Here is a 19,720-nt window from a genome sequence, read left to right as displayed (position 1 = left end):
ATCCACCTGTGATTCCCAAAGAGCAAAGTTCCCCAGGTGAATATTTGCTATCTTTTTATTAAAAACATTCTTTAAAAATAAAGAGATTGGGAAGATTGAGCTCTAATATTTCTTTCAGTGCTATTGTTTTCTCAGTCTTGTTTTATTGTGTTAATGGCATTTTTTTAAAATACAGTTAATCCAGGCCTCCAGTATGAAAAACTGCATAACTTTGGTTTAGTAAAAAGTACCAATTGAAAAGGAGAACTTAAAGTGTTTCTGGAATTGTTAAACTAGAAAATACCCTTAAAGAAATCCACAGCATACAATGGGTAAGGAACCACCTAACAGCTGAAATATAAACTAAGGGTATCTGATGTTTTCTTCTGGGTTTTTCAAAAAACCCGGATTAAGTAGGATTTACAGATGGGGGCAAATCTGGCCTCCAAATACTGGGGAAAATGCTTTTGAGTTTCATCGCTTACATCTCATTGCTTTGCACGGGAGGAATTTCATGATTTTCCAAACATCTCTACTGTTTCATCAGGAAGAGTACGAAGAATGCTTCTGCCTTTTTTATTTACTGAAATACAGAAATGAGGGGAACTGACTATAATATTTCTCCTTGCTGAGAGAAGGCTGCTCCGCGCGTCGTTGCAACCCTGCGGCTCAGCCGCCTTTGCGGACCCGGCGTCGCGCAAAGCATTGTGGGAGCGACGGAGGCAGGGCCTGGAGATCCGCCGGCGGCGCGCGAACCCGGCCAAAGAACGCCCCGAAATCCGGTGACATCAGCTGCCTTGGGAGAAGTTACAGGCTTTAGCGCTTCCTGTGTGCCCGTTTCTCTGGAAGACATACTCCAGGATGAAAAGGCAGGTGATTTAAGTTTCTGTTCAGAAATGTGGGGTCCCCTCCGAGTAGATGTGGTGTTGGGGTCAGGTGTGCAGTGAATGTGGTATTCTCAGGACCGTTCTTTGTTGGATTGAGGAGCCCCCCAAATTGCATTGCAGTGCAATTTGGAGAGCAAGACTCGAAGCTGCCCGGGTTAGCTTTGCCTGCACAGCAGTAACCTCGAGATGATTGCGTTTGCGCTGCCCGTGCTCATCTTTAATGAGACCTGCACCCCAAAGGTTGAGGGGAAGGCTGGGAAATGGCAGAAGAGCTGTCAGTTCTCTGTTAGGAAGCCAGGTGACTGAGGCTTATGTATGCAGCTGTCAGAGGTTTGTCATCCTGCCTCAAAATCCAGGGACCTGGAGGCTGGAGTAACGGTACCGCATTGGACAGCTAAAGACAAACACTGGTCGAGTGCTTTTTCAGAGGGTTGAAAACTCGTGTTCTGGCCGGTCTTCTCAGCGTTCCTGCAAGGGAGTTGTTAGTTCTGGTTTACAAGCCAGCTATCTTGCGCGCGCGCCTCTGTGTGTGTGTGTGTGTGTGTGTGTATGACATGGGAAAATGGCTAAAAAATGGCCTTCTTAGCATGATTTGCTTTTTCTCCACCCTCCTCCTGGGTAGATACAACAAAGCTTGCAAAATGGCAGCTGTAGGATGGCATGTGGCCCACAGACTTATGTTATTTGGCTTGCAGAGGATTTAACATTTTTGGGGGGGGATTAGTTCCTAGTTAGTAAGTGGGAGAGTTCACATAAAAATGACTCCAACCTTCTCCTGAAGAGTCGATTTTTGTTTGATGCTAGTCAGCTGGCGCTGGGCAATGGCTGCCTCTCTGAGCTGAGGCATCGGCTCCCCGGTTCACCGTGGCCCACATTTGTCCAGGCTTGTTCATTATCTGTTTGGCTCTAGAAGGCATTTGAGTTTGAGACCCTTGACACAGCCTTCCTCCCAGCTCCCACACATTTTAGTGGCCCCTGTGCTACCCCTGCTGTCACAGGAGCTCCCTCAATGAGCCTGTCTTCCTGTGCCACCAGTGCGGAGCCTGTACCGTAGCCCTTGGTTCTCTTCCAGAGCTCTGGGCTTTATTGCTCTATAGACTTCATCACAGGTCAAAGAGCTGGGAAGTTGAGTGCTGATGCCCTGTAACTATTGGGAACCTATTGGCAGATCCCAGCCTGCTGGGTGCGGGTGCTGGTTCTGAGTACAGTGGCACATGGGTCTGGCCCTGCAGTCCTTTACTCTGAACTCCCTGGAGGTGAACTTGACTGCAGTCTAAAATGAGGGACAGAGAAGTATGTTTTTTTTTTTTTTAAATCCTTTTGGAGAACTGTGGGGCTTCTCCATAATAAAGGTTATAATAGTAACGCAATTATATATGTATATATATATACACATGTAATGTATATATATAAATGCCTCCTTGTAAATCATTCCTTTCCACCCAACCATGACCTGCTAAAAGTAGGGATTATTATTGCCCCTGTTTTGCAGATAAGCTCCAGAGAAGGCTCAGAGCACCTGCCGCAGATCTCAGTCACTCAGCCCAGTAGGGCCTTAGAAGCCTACGTTGTGTTTTGTTTTGTTTTTTTAATCTGCACAGTGCAGGGCCACAATTTTAAGCTTGAATGTTTCTCTCTCTATATAAATGTCTGTAGTCGCAGTTTAGCACACAGAAACATCAGAGTTTCTAATCACATTCACTCTGTCACTGAGTAGGCCATTAAGGGAACTCGAGGAGGAAAAATCCCCAATACTACTTACACCTGTAAATTTCTCAATTTAAGCTTTCTGCATCCTAAACTATTAGATATTAAAAATAAATACATTTTTAGTAACAGAAAAAGTCTTGGCATTTCTAAATATTCAGAAATTTGCAAGCCCACCAGCACCCTTTTTACTATATCTACATACTATTACATTCTTTAAAGTTTTTAAAAATTTTAATTTTATTGGAGTATAGTTGATTTACAATGTTGTGTTAGTTTCAGATGTACAGCACAGTGAATCAGTTATACCTATATATATATATAATCATTCATTTTTAGATTCTTTTCTCATATAGGTTAGGATCGTACTGTTCTTAAAAAAAATTAAATTTAAATTTACACATTAAAAATATCAACTTAAATTTGAATTAAAAATTTTAAAGAATCTAATAGTCACATCTTAATAATAAAAATATGAGTTTGATGTGCTGGTTGTATTTTTAAATGTCTATGAAAATAATTATGACCTACTAATTTCATTTTAAAGTTTGTCCAGGTATTGGTTAAAATTATGGCACATTTGCCACCCTTTGGGAAACCCTGATTCTGAGGAAAACACCAAGTAAATTGCAGCTTTTTGTATTTGTGTCACTAGCAAGCTTCCCTGGCTCAGTGTTGGAAATGCATAATATATAATACAACAGACATGAAACAAGTTGGGGGACTTGGCCATATCTGTGCAGTTGTCACAATCTGTTGGGTCTTCCTAGGATTTTGTGTGGTGATGGGCAAAGCCAGTGCTTTGGTGGATATGAGATGTGCTGGGCACATGTGATGACACATGTCCTTATGATGAGCCTACCCCAAAGGCTGGTGAGCTGCATTCTTCACCTGGCTTTGTGGAGAATCTGAGTTCATCCCTGGTTGATCATGTCTATCTCCAAGAGCTCACATTAGGAATTGTTATATGAATATTTAATTTCTCTAATCCAGGATGTTAACTTGATTTGAGAGATGGTAGGAAAATATTCTTCATGTCTTGAGTATTGAGTTTAAATGCACTTTAGAGTTATAGCGCTGATTCATTTATTTTGTATACTTAGACTTTGAGCCTTTTGAACTCAAGCAAATTTGTGCACATCATAAGCTAGTTATTGATTTGAACAAAAGGTCCTGATCTTTTTTAAAAAAGATTTCAACTACTGAAGAAAAAATGAGAAAATTTTTCTGTAATTATTTTAAAATATCTGAACACTGAAAGCAACACTGAAACCAACAATAATTCTTGTAGTTAATGTGCTAGAAATTCACCATACTTGGATCTCACTGTCTTCCCCGGCACTGACTTTACTGAGTTATCCATGTGGTTCATATTGGTAGTAGAAGGTGGGGCCATCTTACAAGATTCAGATCCAAGAAAATAAGAGCCTGGTAGGTGCCCTCTGGGCTACTTGGAGAAAAGAAGACTCTGATAGCTCAAATTGTGGTATATATTAGCTCGACCCTTTGAAGACCAACAAAACAATCATTGCAAACATTTCTTAATACAGTTTTTGAAAAGCTTATATTGTTATTTAAATGTGTTACCCATTATAATAGCCATTGTGGTCTTCTAAAAATAATTCGTGGGCTTCCCTGGTGGCACAGTGGTTGAGAGTCCGCCTGCTGATGCAGGGGACATGGGTTCGTGCCCCGGTCTGGGAGGATCCCACATGCCACGGAACGGCTGGGCCCGTGGGCCATGGCCACTGAGCCTGCGCGTCCGGAGCCTGTGCTCCGCAACGAGAGAGGCCACAACAGTGAGAGGCCCGCGTACCGTCAAAAAAAAGAAAAAAAATTCGTAATTTGGAATTTGGAAGTCATTATATTTTTAAAATGTATGCATTCACTTCAGAATAGCTCTCAGAGGATGTGCTGCACATATAAATACCAGGCTACAGACAGGGCTTGGATTAATGGACCATGGAGGGCTATTTTTATGGAGGGTTTAAGTGCATATTATTGTTATCTCTAAATTGTATTAATAATATCCTACACATGTCCAGCATGTGTATGACATTTTACTGATCTACAGAGGGCCATTGCTTGTGTCATCTCATTTGTTTCTCACAACAATCCTGGGAGGGAAGTGGGATGTTTTCAAGTGTTGATACTGAAGTCCTTTGCTTGAGATAAAGTCCTGGTAATGCGTGGGAAGAAAAAGATGCTATAGAAATGCAAACATTCTTTCTACTCTATTTTTGACCAGTGTGGTAGCAGGTGTTCAGATTGGCTTTGGACATGTCAGTCTCCAGGGACTGATCCTGTCTCATCATTTCTTCCACATGGTAGGAGGAAAAAAGAGCAAAATATATGAGTACTTTCTTGGAGGAAAAACTACAAGATTAAAGGAGAAAACTACCTTCTACTTCACAGAAATTAGCAGTGAACCCTTGGATTCCCTATTGAATACTTATATATATCCTTCTTGTTTAAAAACACTTTTTTGTATCCTTCTTGTGTCATTCGTGGTGAAACCTGGAGAATCAAGTATGTAGAGATTGTCTGAGGAAACAAACCATTTTGTTATTATAGTCAATAGTGATTCAATCTGGACTTAAGTATTATTTATGGAATATTTTGGGCTTTCCTGTTTACCAACAGCAGCATGGGAACTCAGAGACAGCAAGCTGCATGGTATATTGATAGCCAAGCAGCAATATTGAACCCAGGACGGGGGAATCCTGGAACCTGTGTGGAGAAATATTTAAATAATTTATCATAATGATTATTTCTATAGGATACAACCTCAGGATTAAATGCTAATTTTATTTGACTTACATAAAGGGGAATTATTACTGCAGTTACTTTTAAAGAGCTCCCTGGGTTTGCAGGGAGTATCTGAATTAACAGTAAATTGAGCACCATTACTTATTAATGGGGTCAAGCTGATTTATTGGTGGTCTGTCTGGCAATTAGCCATTCTGCATAGTGTCTTCTGTTTGGCCATTACTTTTTCAGTATTGAGTGCAAGCTCAGGGATGAGCACCTTGAACCAATGGGGAAGTCTGCCTGTCAACCTAATGGGGCCTTGCATCATCTTAATGGTGAGTTATGATCTGTCTTGAAGGATATTTGGACACACTTAATATCTTCTGGATGACAACCATTGGAGGCATAAATGAAAGTACGTGTTGTCATTGAACCACTAAAAATCTTTACTATCACCAGATAGCCATTATATTATATGAATCTCTTTGGCTATTTCTTTTATTTTTAAAAATTATACAGTTGCTTTTTACTTCTGTGGCACTTATAGAATGAATTGCTGTGAGTGAACTGTAGCACAGCAAGTAATGGCCAACAGTATTTATTTGCAAGAGTCACTTTGGGGTGCCTAATTTGTCCTCAGGAGAAATATTTTTTGCTCAATCTGCAAAATGTTGTAATAAAAAATCGTGATTGATGTTGATTATAAGATTAAATGGCTGGGCCACAGTGGCCAGCGTCGTAAATCAAAGCAGCCCAAAGTTGTGATTGGCCACTAGAGAAGGTTCTAAGTGGGAGAGTTTTTTTAATGAATCAGTATATTTCAAGTCTTTATAGTATTGACTCCTAAAGTTTATTGAAACTGCATTTAAAACAGTTTTACAGTGTTTTTAATAAGTTTCTAATACAGTTTGGTTTTGCTTATCTAAGCATGCAGTAGTGGAAGAAAATACATGAAAATTCTCTTCTTAGCAGGAAAGCAGTTTAAGAATTAGTGAGGGTGTGGGAGTTGCTAAACCCAAGTTTAATCACATGATCCTTTGATTGGAGAGTTTTGTATTTGGTTGCTCAGAATTAATTTCTCTTTCCTAACAAATTCCTTGGGGGATGGACCCCTGCCCTATTGTCTGCAGTCTGATGCTATCCTTCAGTGTCCAAGGGGCCAGCCCCTGATCTGACATAGCTCCTCTCTGGAATTGGACTCTTCAGTAGAGGCAAAAACACTGGAAAAGTTTGGAGTCCTTTATTTCCAGTATGATCAGAATGTTCTGGTCACTCCCCTTTTCTGGCCATCAGAGTGACAATTGTTTTCCAAGTCTGTTTCTCCTATCTTTGACAAATCTGGGAGCTCCATGATAGCATCCCGATAAATCCCCCTTTGTTTAACTAAACCAGAAATGGTTTCTCTTGAATGAAACAAAAAAACCTTAATATATAAACTGGGTATCTGTGAGCCCACAGGAAACAGGATTTCTGATTGAGACTGTGAATATACACTCATTCACCAAATATTTATTGAGTACCTACTATGTGTTAGGCACTCTTCTCAACACTTGGGAAACAGTAGTGAATAAAGCAAAAAATCTGTGTTTTCATGAAATTTGCATTCTAATGAAGGGAGATATACAATAAGCAAGATAAGTTAAATATGTAATGTGTATGTTATAGTGATAAGTGCTATGCATATGTAAAATATTTCTCTTCTTAGTGCTTTCCTTGTTAACGTTCCTTGAATCAGATAAGCCTGTTCAGATGTGGGTGAAGATTTGGAATGACCTGGACTGAGGCTCTGTCACTCTCTTGTACTTTGCTCCAACATATTTCTGCATAACTCTCAAAGGGGTTTCAGTTGGGGTCTGAGCCAAGGCAGAGGAAACTTCCAGCTGAGTGAGAATGAGTGTATGCAGAAAGCAGAGAGCTGGAGAGAGGGGGACTTGGGTTAGATGTCGAAGTGGCAGGAGCTGAGCAAGGGCTATAGTCTTGAGGGAGAAATTCTTCCTTCTGGGACCCTGTCTGGACTGAGGCACTAAGATTGAATCAAGAAAACTAGGCTGGGACTTGGGCAGGTGGCCTGGAGCAAGGATACATATGATATGTGTGGGGAAGGGGAGTCCAGGTCAGAGATGGGAGGAAGCATCATAGGATTGTGTGGGACAAAGCAGGGTAGCAGCTCTCAGAACCCATCAGGGATGGTGCAGGGGATGGGCACCTGCCACCATTAAAGAAGGGGATCCCATAAAGAATGAAGCCCAGAAAAGAGATCAGACTCCATTGAGAGGACTGAGGAGATTGGAAGGAGTGTTTGTCTTCCTGCCTGGGATGAACCCTAGTGAGGTGAGAGTAAACCCTAAGCTGATGTCTATACTTGAAAGTGAAGAGGCTTGAAAAGTGGGGCTGTACGTGAGCTTGTGAGAGAGAAGGAAGAGCAGGGAGACGGTAGTTATGCTAAGGTGGGAGGGATCAAAATCAGCACCAGGGGTTTGGAAAGCAGAAGATGGGACAGAGGAGACAGATGAGGCAGGAGACTCCTGATGGGTGTTGGTCACCTACAGAGGGGAGCTGAATGCTTGGGGGGAAGAGTATATGCCAACCAGGAAGAGTCCTAAGCTTTGCCAGCCACCTGTCACTGGCCCGGAATGAAAAGTTGTGGTGTTGCTGATTTCCTGTTAATGGGGAGGCAGGAACAGAGCAAGCTGAACAGGTTCAATCGGGAAACAGGTACACAATCCTGGAAAACAGGATTGTTTTCTGAAAAATACTCACCCACTCCTGGTAATTTTTTGCGGGGACAAATGACACAGAAGAGAACTTGGAAATGCCTTTGAGGTTTATGGAAACTTGGGCATTTGAAGTAAGTACATGGAATGTTGTTCTGGTTATCCATTGCTGCATAACGAGCCACTCCAAAACTTAGTGGTTTAAAATAACAAATGATTATTATCTCTTCCAATTATGGAGTCACCTTGGTTCTTGCTTGCAGGCAGATTGTGGTTAGGGCTGTAGCCATCTGAAGGTTCAGCTGGGCTGGAAGGCGTATTTTAAAGATGGCTTTTTCCCTCAAACATCTAGGACATCTGCAACAGCTTGAGGCTGGCCAGGCATTCGTCTTTCCACATAGTCTCTGCATGGTTATCTTGGGGTTCCTCACAGATGAGGATCGCAGTATAGTTGGACTTCTCACATAGTGGGTGGTTTTTCTCAGAAGAAATGTTCCTCAAGAGCAAGAAGGAAGCTGTGAGCCTTCTTATGACCTAGCCTCGGAAGGCACACAGCATTACTTCTACCACATTCTATTGGTTACATAGGACCAGGCCAAATTCACTTTGGGAATGAACTATACAACAGTGTGATGCTCAGAGGCGTGATGCATTGTGTGTGTGCATGCACATGTGTACATACGCACATGTGTGCCCATATGGAGTCTGCTACCACAAGCCTGGTGTTTTTTCTACTTGGCATCTATTTTGACATTGGAAGAGAGAGAAGATCTTTGGGTAAACCGTTGGCCTTGGATTTCTACAATAGGATTTAATATTCCTTAATGGCAGACTGTTGGAGAAGTATCAAGGTCACACTACTCAAATGAAAAGGAATCTGTTTTTCTCAGAGGTATCCCCCAAACTTACTGGAATAGGACTCAATTTTAGGACACAGTGATGGGAAAGTGAATCACATTACAACAAAGAGGGGAGTTTGAATAATATAAAGAAGTTTTATACCTACATAGATATGGATATACTTGGAGGTAGGTGGTTTTTTTGGAGAATGTAAATGGCTGAGAATAAATAAAAGAAATAGAACAAGAGAAGAACTAGAGGAATTGTATTGGACCCTCATGGAGCATGGAAGTGCACTCTTGAAGAAGCTCAGAACTGGCTGCCCTGGTACCTAGAATGGTGGCTGACAAATTCAGTTGGGAAATACGTTACCCTACAGTGTGCAAAAGATTGTTTTCTTAAATATGCTTATCTACTTCTGGTGATTTTTGTGTGTGTGTGTGTGGGTTAAAATGACACTTTTAGAAGTGGTTATTCCTTTAAGGTTATGAAAAACTTGGCCATTGCCATAGCCCAAGATCTGGTAGTAAGGGGACCTTTCATTTTCTGGGTGTCTGCTGAAGCCACTTTTGGCCCAAAGGAAAGAATCTCCAACATTTTTAACCTGATTTTTTTTCCCTATTGAAACAGAAAGGAAGTCAGAAGGAAACTACCATTCTGGTTCTAAATCAGACTGCTAAGGAGGCACTGATTAGTGCCATGGGAGGGATAGAGAAGGTCCGGAGGAGGAGGTCTCCCGTGGCAAAGAGTTCATGTTTCCAGGGAGGGCAGGCACAATCAGACTGTGCCAGAGATGTCGAAAAGTTCAGAGAAATGAAAGGCCTGGGCATTTTAATGGAATTATACCCAGAGAGGTAGGATGGCCCAAGAAATGGGAAGCTCAGAAAAATGCAATTCTAACTCTGAAGAGGTGGTACCAAAGGGAGCCTTGGAAGAGACCCCCCTCACTAATCTCCATTAGCCCCTACAAAGCTCTAATAATGGGAATAATAATAAAAGATTATTTATTGATATGGATAATAGGTATTTTATTAATCTCATTTAAAGTGTGAAAGCATATTTATTAATATTACTGTTTTTATTGATCTATAACACACAATATAGGTAAAAAGATATTTGCTTATTATTATTGTGACCTCAAAGTAAGACCCAGCTCTTATTTCGGTCAGATTACTACTATCCCTAAGCCCCTCCTATAATTCAGAGCTACCACTGTGATTGTCCAATTGCTAATGATCTAAATGAGCAAATGGAGGTACCTGAAGAAGCAGAGTTAAGATTCTTCAAACGTATCTATGTAATAAAAGAGATGAAAGGTAAGGTATATACATGGGTAATGGTAAGAGGGTAGTATGTATCCGTCAGAATGGTGTCACGGAAGCTAAAATCTCCAATGAGTTGAAACTTGGAAAAATGACAAGGACAACAAAAGATGTTTTTAAAGACATATTCAGAGCAAATAAAAGATGGTTAGCATAATGTTGATTGTTTAGCAAAAATTTTGATCTTATCTATCCATGTTTTGTTTTTTCTCTTTTTTGTGCTGTGAAGAATGTTCTTTGCACATAGAATAGACAGTGGTAAAGGTTTAAGGGGGTGGAGATGGGAGGTGGTATAACAATAGGACTTCTGGCTTTTAAAAAGTGACTGTGTTACACTCAGGACCATGGAAGATCTTCCCTATAAGTTACCTGAACTGCTGCTCATAATCGCTGAACAATTATGAAAAAAAGACGTCCCAAAAGACTAGAAGGGAGCAGATGTATACACTTTGCAGTATTCAGACTGGGGGCACCAGAAGGTGGAGCCCACATGGTACGTGCTAGCAATCTCGACGTTAATCAAGCAAGTTAGTTCAGAAGTTCAGGCAGGTATCACTAGGATCTCGCAGGCGTTCACGTTAGATGACTCTTGTTCTCTTTCTGACAGGGTCCTAGACTATACATGAGAGAAGCCTGGTAGTCGTAGTATACCTGGACTTTAGCAAGGCATGAGGTGGTGCTCCTTCTGATAGCTTCTGTCAGTTTATATATTCTGCATTTATTGATCCTGTATTGTTTTAGTCTTTTCTTTAGTCTCTTTAGTCTATTTTTGGCGGCTACACCAAAAATCTTGTAGACTGCGTGGCTTATAAACAACAGAAATTTATTTCTCACAGTTTTGAAGTCTGGGAAGTCCAAGATCAAGGCACTGTTAGATTCAGTGTCTGGTGAGAGCTTTCTTCCTAGTTCACAGACGGCTGTCTTCTTGCCTTGTCCTCACATGGTGGAAGAGGAGAGAGGGCTCTCTGGGGTTTCTTTTGTAATCACACTAATCCCATCATGAGAGCTCCACCCTCATGACCTAATCACCTCTGAGAGTCCCCAGCTCCTAATAGGCTGCAACATATGAACTTGGGGGGGAACGACACATTCAGTCCACAGCACTTACTGTGAGTGAATCACAGAGAATTCAGACATGGATGTGATATGCTGAAGAACTCACAGGCTGAGTGGGAGATGACACATACACAGATAATCATGATATCAAACACGGGTTGGCAAACTATGGTCCATGAACCAAATCCAGCCTGCCACCTGTTTTTGTAAATAAAGTTTTATTGGAACACAGCCATGCCCATTGATTTAATGGCTGCTTTCACGCTAAAATGGTAGAGTTGAAGCACTGTAGCAGAAACTATATGGCCTGCAAAGCTTGACATATTTGCTATACCCCTGACATAAAGCAAAAATTACTGTTAGGAATCATGCTAAAAAAGCTATGGAAATTTGGAGGAGAAATCAATTAGTTGTACTGGTGAAGGTACATTTGGGAAGGCTTCATAAGATGGGAGCAGTTGAATTGGACCTTAATGCTATGATGGAAATTTCTAGAATATGAAGCCCATAATGCTGTAACTCTTTTCTCTTTCTTCGTGTTCCAGCCTCCTTATCTGATTATTCTTTTCCTTCCTTCCTCCCTTCCTTTCTTCCCTCCTTTCCCTCCCTTCCTTTTTATTTTTTCTTTTTTTTAATAAATTTCTTTTCTTTATTTTTGGCTGCGTTGGATTCTCATTGCTGGGTGCAGGCTTTCCCTAGTTGTGGCAAGCGGGGGCTACTCTTCGTTGCGGTGCACGCACGGGCTTCTCATTGCAGTGGCTTCTCTTGTTGCAGAGCACAGGTTCTAGAACACAGGCTCAGTAGCTGTAGCACATGGGCTTAGTTGCTCCGCGGCATGTGGGATCTTCCCAGACCAGGGCTCGAACCCACGTCCCCTGCATTGGCAGGCGGATTCTTAACCACTGCGCCACCAGGGAGGTCCCTTCTTTTCTTTTCTTTTTCTTTCTCCTCCTTGCCCCCCCCCATTTTGTTAATGTTGCCTTTTCAGTATTTAATAAAGGCTTGACTCTACATGCTCCATGTTCTACTCCCCTTGAGTGTGGAGATTAGCAAAAGTCTGTAAGGTGTAAGGGCAGGAAGTATTGCTGTGGTGAACTAGGTGGCCAGCAGTTCCTCATTTAGTAGGTGGATATCCAGAGAGGGGACCAGAGTGGTATCTGAAATAATGACCTAAAAGTGTGGGGAGGGATGTGGTGGTGCTACATTAAGAAGTTTAGAATATAGCACATCTCTTTTCCCATGAGGTAGGGAACCAGGCAAAGCATCCAGTCCAGCTTTAGCAATAGGCAGATGGAAAGCCCACATCTCAGGCCTGTTCCCTTACCGGGTGAGGGATATGAAGGCCTAGATGTCATTTTCCCATTTGAAAGCAGTAAAAATCTGGAGGCCCAACAGATGTGCTGGACGACAGAATATGAATAGAAAAGATCTTGGGAGGTTAGAAGGAAGGTCTGAATTTAACAGGGATGAGTGGAAGGTCAATTCTGGGCTTTGGAAAACCAAATGCATGGCACAGAATGAGGGAGAGACGGCCTTCCTGCAGCATGAGGCAGGAAACAGTGCAAGTGTGCGTGCCCTCAACTTTGGCCCGTGATTTTAGGAGAATACTACTCGGAAAGAGGAAAGTGATTGTTTTTTCCTGCAGTGTGTTGAAGACAGGACAGCTGGAACAAGAATTCTGGTGCCAACATTCTGAAAGAATTAGACAGAGTGGAACTCATTCAGGACTGAATAACTAAAAGGATGAGAAGACCAGAAACCATTTTATATGTGAAATGATTGGAGGAACTTTGGATATTTAGACTGGAAAACATGAGGCCCAGGGGGCATACAACAGCTGTTTTCAAATTTTGTCTCGTGGAAATGATTTGGGGCTTCTATTTTCTTCAGAAGCGTTTGGACCTGTTGATGTAGGGGGATGGGTTTTTCTGAAAACAGAGGACCCACAGATTGGATGATCAGCCTCACAAAGGGCTCAGTCTGGGTCGGATAGTCACATGATGGCACTGAACCAGGTACGGGTGGAGAGTGGGCATCCAGGGGCTTTTCAACCCTTCTGTGACTTGGCTCTGTTAATAAGCAGCAGACTGGACAATAACATAGAGCTTAAGGAATCAAACACACATACCCAATGTAGAACTGTTAGTAATTTCTTTTCTTCACTTTTGCTTGATGCTTATAAATCTCTTTTTAATATGACTCTGGTTTAAAGACCTAGCCTCAAGGTTGCAGCCACTTTTTTTTTTTTTTTCTGGCTGTGTCAAAAGGCATGTGGGATCTTAGTTCCCCAACCAGGAATCGAACCCACACCTCCTGCATTGGGAGCATGGAGTCTTAACCACTGGACCACCAGGGAAGTCCCTATAGCCACTTCTTTTTTTTTTTTTATGTTCTTCTTGGCCATGGTTTTTTATACCAGCATGGCTCCAAAATTTCTTGAAATTCCACGTTGTAGCACCTATGGCTATTTTAGTGAATGATTGCATTAACTGCATTTTTATATAGCTTGCTACTGAAGTCATTGTCTCATAGTTCTTAGTTTCCTTTGGAGTTTTCTTTCTGCTTTCAATGGAAGCCAGAAGAAAGGTGACATAAAAGCGGTGGCTCCCTGGTCTCTGTCTTTCCCAATCAGTAGGATATTCTAAGTTCCTTTTAGTGACTAGGAGAACATCTCCTTTTCCCTTCCATCTTGCCAGGTGCTACTTGAAATTTGCAGCTAATTTAAGTGCGTTGGTTAAACGTACTCATTAACCACTTCACTGAAGCTCAAACTCATAAACTTGGTTTAGAACGCAACTTTCTGTTACAGGGGTCATATCTCTTCCTAGTAACAAATCCATGCTTATCCAGCATGTAGATTTCCAAAACACATTCAGAAGGAGTTTAAAAGGTTACAAGAATAAAACTATAGAAGTTTCACCCCAGTGTGTCATTTTTCCTGGATTACACTCTTGCGTTTTTATCAGGTGCCCTCAGGGATTGAGCCCGAAGCAATAAACAGGGGAGTGATTCTCTAGAATCTGGAAGGATTATAAAAGAGAAGGTTTCAGTAGGTAGGGTTCTGTTGTCCTTCAAATGGCACTTTGGGGTTGGTGTTTACCCATGTCCAGGTCTTATTTAGAATCCCAAATATTAATAACGTAAAAACCTTACTGCCCATAGTTCCTAAAAGAAATAAGAGAAAGCCATGAGAAAACCCCAATGGGCCTGTGGCTCTGCAAAAATAGAAGTTATGTCAGTTGAGAGAACCTAAGGAACAAAGCCTTTTCTTAGAATTAAACCACCAGTTGATCTGGCCATAGCATAATCCAGCTAGAAATGAACACATTTATCTTTTATTGTTGAGAATAAGAAAGAAACCACAGACTTCTGGAAACAGCTTCTCTCCCTCATCACAGGAGCTTGCCATGTAGGTTAATCTGCCCAGCATTTTTGAGAACCAGTTTGGTATTGACACAAGGGCTGCACTGGGCAAAGTGAGAATGTGAAGGTGAGTCAAGCCAGGTTAGTCCTGAAGGAGTTTTCTTTGCACGTGGCTTTGCTTTGTGTGGATCTTCAGAACCTGGGGAGAGTGAGAAGGAGGCCTTGGTATCGAATCAGTAGAGCTCCTCTCTCTCTTCATGAAGAGTAAGTCAGTGTCACTGGTGGCTTTGGTCTTAAGGAAATGGGACTGTCGGAGTCATCACTGCATTGGCCTGAGCAACAAACTGAAGTAGGCTTTCACTCAGCCTTGCAAATCTTTTCTTTCAGTGCACTAATTGTTCTCTGTGATTCATACGTTGTTCTGACAAGATGGCAAATGGAAAATGTGGAGAGTAATTAAAATAAGTGTGTGGTTTCAATTCTTATAATCTATTGCCCTGAGCTGAATGCCATTATGAGGGGGAACCTGGAGAAGGGCTGCATTCAGGCATGGAGGACAAAGAGTTCCTTGGTTTGTCTTTTCTAACAAAAATTCAACTCATGGAACTGACTGAAGAAAGAGAGACTTAGAGCTTCCTTTGATAGTTCTTTCTCAGAACTTTAGGAATTCTGTGTCGTTGGTTATGATCAAATTTTCTGATCCATATATAATATAAACTGATCAGGAGGGCTATAAATGAATTTATACATGGTTTGTGTACAACAATGTAAGTTTTGCACCTTCTTGAAATAAAATTACATCGGAATGTTTCCAAGACGTTTATTCCCAGATTTAAACCTTTGTACTTACTGTCAAATTGTATATCATGATTGTTTTTTTCGCACACATACACTGTATTTTATTTTTACAAGAGATAAATAGACTGACACCAAGCATTGTAAATGGATGACCACAACAAAAGCAACAATGATTGCAATTACCAAACACGAAACACACTCATACTATGTCATAATATTGACTTTCAGTCCAGGAATCCTCCACTGTAACAGCTCCTTTACTTTGTAGTGAAAATTGATTTGTATATTTTTGCCTCTGAGTCCTTGTGGGATTTTTTTTTTAATTCAGAGTCAGAAAAATTATAATCCTAATCAGTTCACTCAGTCCCATGAAATTAATTTTTCTTTTTCATCTTGATCTTTTTTTAGCATTTTTATGAATTCATCAGTTTTTCCATTAGAGTTCTGAAAATGCTTATTCATTCAGTTCAGCAGTATAGTCAGTTACCAGAATCCTGTACTTGTCAGAGTCTTTTCCATGAATTCCTTGAAGATGAAACCCTTTTATAGGAACATTTTTGCAAAAGCATCAGAGTACACCTAGAACTGTCTGTAAATGACAAAAGACTTAAAAATGACCATGGTTAAAGATTTGATGAAAGTTTGTAATAATGCAAATGACAAGGAAATTTAGTTATTTCTGAGATATACATTTTAAAGTAATAACTAGAATTATGACTTATAATGTTATACCAGAACATGTAAGATTTTTAGAAATTTCATGTAATGTCTGAAACATTTATATTAAGATATTTCCATACAAATAACCCAAAGAAAGTTTAGTATTAGTTGTGCTTTTTGTTTGTTTGTTTTTTTATACTGTAGGTTCTTATTAGTCATCAGTTTTATACACATCAGTGTATACATGTCAATCCCAATCACCCAATTCAGCACACCACCATCCCTACCCCACCATGGTTTTCCCCCCTTGGTGTCCATACGTCTGTTCTCTACATCTGTGTCTCAACTTCTGCCCTGCAAATTGGCTCATCTGTACCATTTTTCTAGGTTCCACATACATGCGTTAATATACGATATTTGTTTTTCTCTTTCTGAGTTACTTCACTCTGTATGACAGTCTCTAGATCCATCCACGTCTCAACAAATGACTCAGTATCCTTCCTTTTTATGGCTGAGTAATATTCCATTGTATATATGTACCACATCTTCTTTATCCATTCGTCTGTCGATGGGCATTTTGGTTGGTTCCATGTCCTGGCTATTGTAAATAGTGCTGCAGTGAACATTGGGGTGCAAGTGTCTTTTTGAATTATGGTTTTCTCTGGGTATATGCCCAGTAGTGGGATTGCTGGATCATATGGTAATTCTATTTTTAGGTTTTTAATGAACTTCCATGATGTTCTCCATAGTGGCTGTATCAATGTACATTCCCACCAACAGTTCAATAGGGTTCCCTTTTCTCCACACCCTCTCCAGCATTTGTTGTTTGTAGATTTTCTGATGATGCCCATACTAACTGGTGTGAGGTGATACCTCATTGTAGTTTTGATTTGCATTTCTCTAATAATTAGTGATGTTGAGCAGCTTTTCATGTGCTTCTTGGCCACCTCTATGTCTTTTTTGGAGAAATGTCTATTTAGGTCTTCTGCCCATTTTTGGATTGGGTTGTTTGTTTCTTTAATATTGAGCTTCATGAGCTGTTTATATATTTTGGAGATTAATCCTTTGTCCATTGATTCATTTGCAAATATTTTCTCCCATTCTGAGTGTTATCTTTTCATCTTGTTTATGGTTTCCTTTGCTGTGCAAAAGCTTTGAAGTTTCATTAGGTCCCATTTGTTTATTTTTGTTTTTATTTCCATTACTCTAGGAGGTGGATCAAAAAGATCTTGCTGTGATTTATGTCAAAGAGTGTTCTTCCTATGGTTTCCTCTAAGAGTTTCATAGTGTCCAGTCTTACATTTAGGTCTAGAATCCATTATGAGTTTATTTTTCTGTATGGTGTTAGGGAGGGTTCTAATTTCATTCTTTTACACGTAGCTGTCTAGTTTTCCCAGTACCATGTATTGAAGAGGCTGTCTTTTCTCCATTGTATATCCTTGCCTCCTTTGTCATAGATTAGTTGACCATAGGTGCATGGGTTTATCTCTGGGCTTTCTATCTTGTTCCATTGATCTATGTTTCTGTTTTTGTGCCAGTGCCATATTGTCTTGATTACTGTAGCTTTGTAGTATAGTCCGAAGTCAGGAAGCCTGATTCCTCCAGCTCCGATTTTTTCCCTCAAGACTGCTTTGGCTATTCGGGGTCTTTTGTGTCTCCATAGAAATTTTAAGATGATTTGTTCTAGTTCTGTAAAAAATGCCATTGGTAATTTGATAGGGATTGCATTGAATCTGTAGATTGCTTTGGGTAGCATAGACATTTTCACAATATTGATTCTTCCAATCCAAGAACATGGTATATCTCTCCATCTGTTGGTATCATCTTTAATTTCTTTGATCAGTGTCTTATAGTTTTCTGCATACGGGTGTTTTGCCTCCCTAGGTAGGTTTATTCCTAGGTATTTTATTCTTTTTGTTGCAATGGTAAATGGGAGTGTTTCCATAATTTGTCTTTCAGATTTTTCATCGTTATTGTATAGGAATGCAAGAGATTTCTGTGCATTAATTTTGTATCCTGCTACTGTACCAAATTCATTGATTAGCTCTAGTAGTTTTCTGGTGGCAGTTTTAGGATTCTCTATGTAAAGTATCATGTCATATGCAAACAGTGACAGTTTTACTTCTTCTGTTCCAATTTGTATTCCTATTTCTTTTCCTTCTCTGATTGCCGTGGCTAAGACTTCCAAAACTATGTTGAATAATAGTGGTGAGAGTGGACATCCTTGTCTTGTTCCTGATCTTAGAGGAAATGCTTTCAGTTTTTCTCCATTGAGAATGATGTTTGCTGTGGGTTTGTCATATATGGCCTTTATTATGTTGAGGTCCGTTCCCTCTATGCCCACTTTCTGGAGAGTTTTTATCATAAATGGGTGTTGAATTTTGTCAAAAGCTTTTTCTGCGTCTATTGAGATGATCATATGGTTTTTATTCTTTAATTTGTTAATATGGTGTATCACATTGATTGATTTGCATATATTGAAGAATCCTTGCATCCCTGGGATAAATCCCACTTGATCGTGGTGTATGCTCCTTTTAATGTGTTGTTGGATTCTGTTTGCTAGTATTTTATTGAGGATTTTTGCATCTATATTCATAAGTAATATTGGTCTGTAATTTTCTTTTTTTGTAGTATCTTTGTCTGGTTTTGGTATCAGGGTGATGGTGGCCTCATAGAATGAGTTTGGGAGTGTTCCTTCCTCTGCAGTTTTTTGGAAGAGTTTCAGAAGGATGGGTGTTAGCTCTTCTCTAAATGTTTGATAGAATTCACCTGTGAAGCCATCTGGTCCTGGACTTCTGTTTGTTGGAAGATTTTTAATCATGATTTCAATTTCATTTCTTGTGATTGGTCTGTTCATAGTTTCTGTTTCTTCCTGGTTCAGTCTTGGAAGGTTATACCTTTCTAAGAATTTGTCCATATCTTTCAGGTTTTCCATTTTATTGGCATAGAGTTGTTTGTAGTAGTCTCTTAGGATGCTTTGTATTTCTGTGGTGTCTGTTGTAACTTCTCCTTTTTCATTTCTAATTTTATTGATTTGAGTCCTTTCCCTCTTTTTTTAAATGAGTCTGGCTAATGGTTTATCTATTTTGTTTATCTTCTCAAAGAACCAGCTTTTATTTTTATTGATCTTTGCTATTGTTTTCTTTGTTTCTATTTCCTTTATTTCTGCTCTGATCTTTATGATTTCTTTCCTTCTGCTAACTTGGGTATTGTTTGTTCTTCTTTCTCTAGTTCCTTTAGGTGAAAGGTTAGGTTGTTTATTTGAGATGTTTGTTGTTTCTTGAGGTAGGATTGTATTGCTATAAACTTCCCTCTTAGAACTGCTTTTGCTGCATCCCATAGGTTTTGGATCGTCGTGTTTTCATTGTCATTTGTCTCTAGGTATTTTTTGATTGGCTCCTTGATTTCTTCAGTGATCTCTTGGTTATTTAGTAACGTATTGTTTAGCCTCCATGTGTTTGTGTTTTTTATGTTTTTTTCCCTGTAATTCATTTCTAATCTCATAGCAGTGTGATCAGAAAAGATGCTTGATATGATTTCATTTTTCTTAAATATACTAAGGCTTGATTTGTGACCCAAGATGTGATCTATCCTGCAGAATGTTCCGTGTGTACTTGAGAAGAAAGTGTAATCTGCTGTTTTT

Source organism: Aethalodelphis obliquidens, unplaced genomic scaffold (genome assembly GCF_003676395.1).
Source record: "Aethalodelphis obliquidens isolate GAN/ISIS:26980383/991018 unplaced genomic scaffold, ASM367639v1 scaffold1, whole genome shotgun sequence".
Taxonomy (NCBI): Eukaryota; Metazoa; Chordata; class Mammalia; order Artiodactyla; family Delphinidae; genus Aethalodelphis; species Aethalodelphis obliquidens.
The sequence above is the reverse complement of the archived record's forward strand: the minus strand, read 5'-3'. Positions refer to the sequence as shown.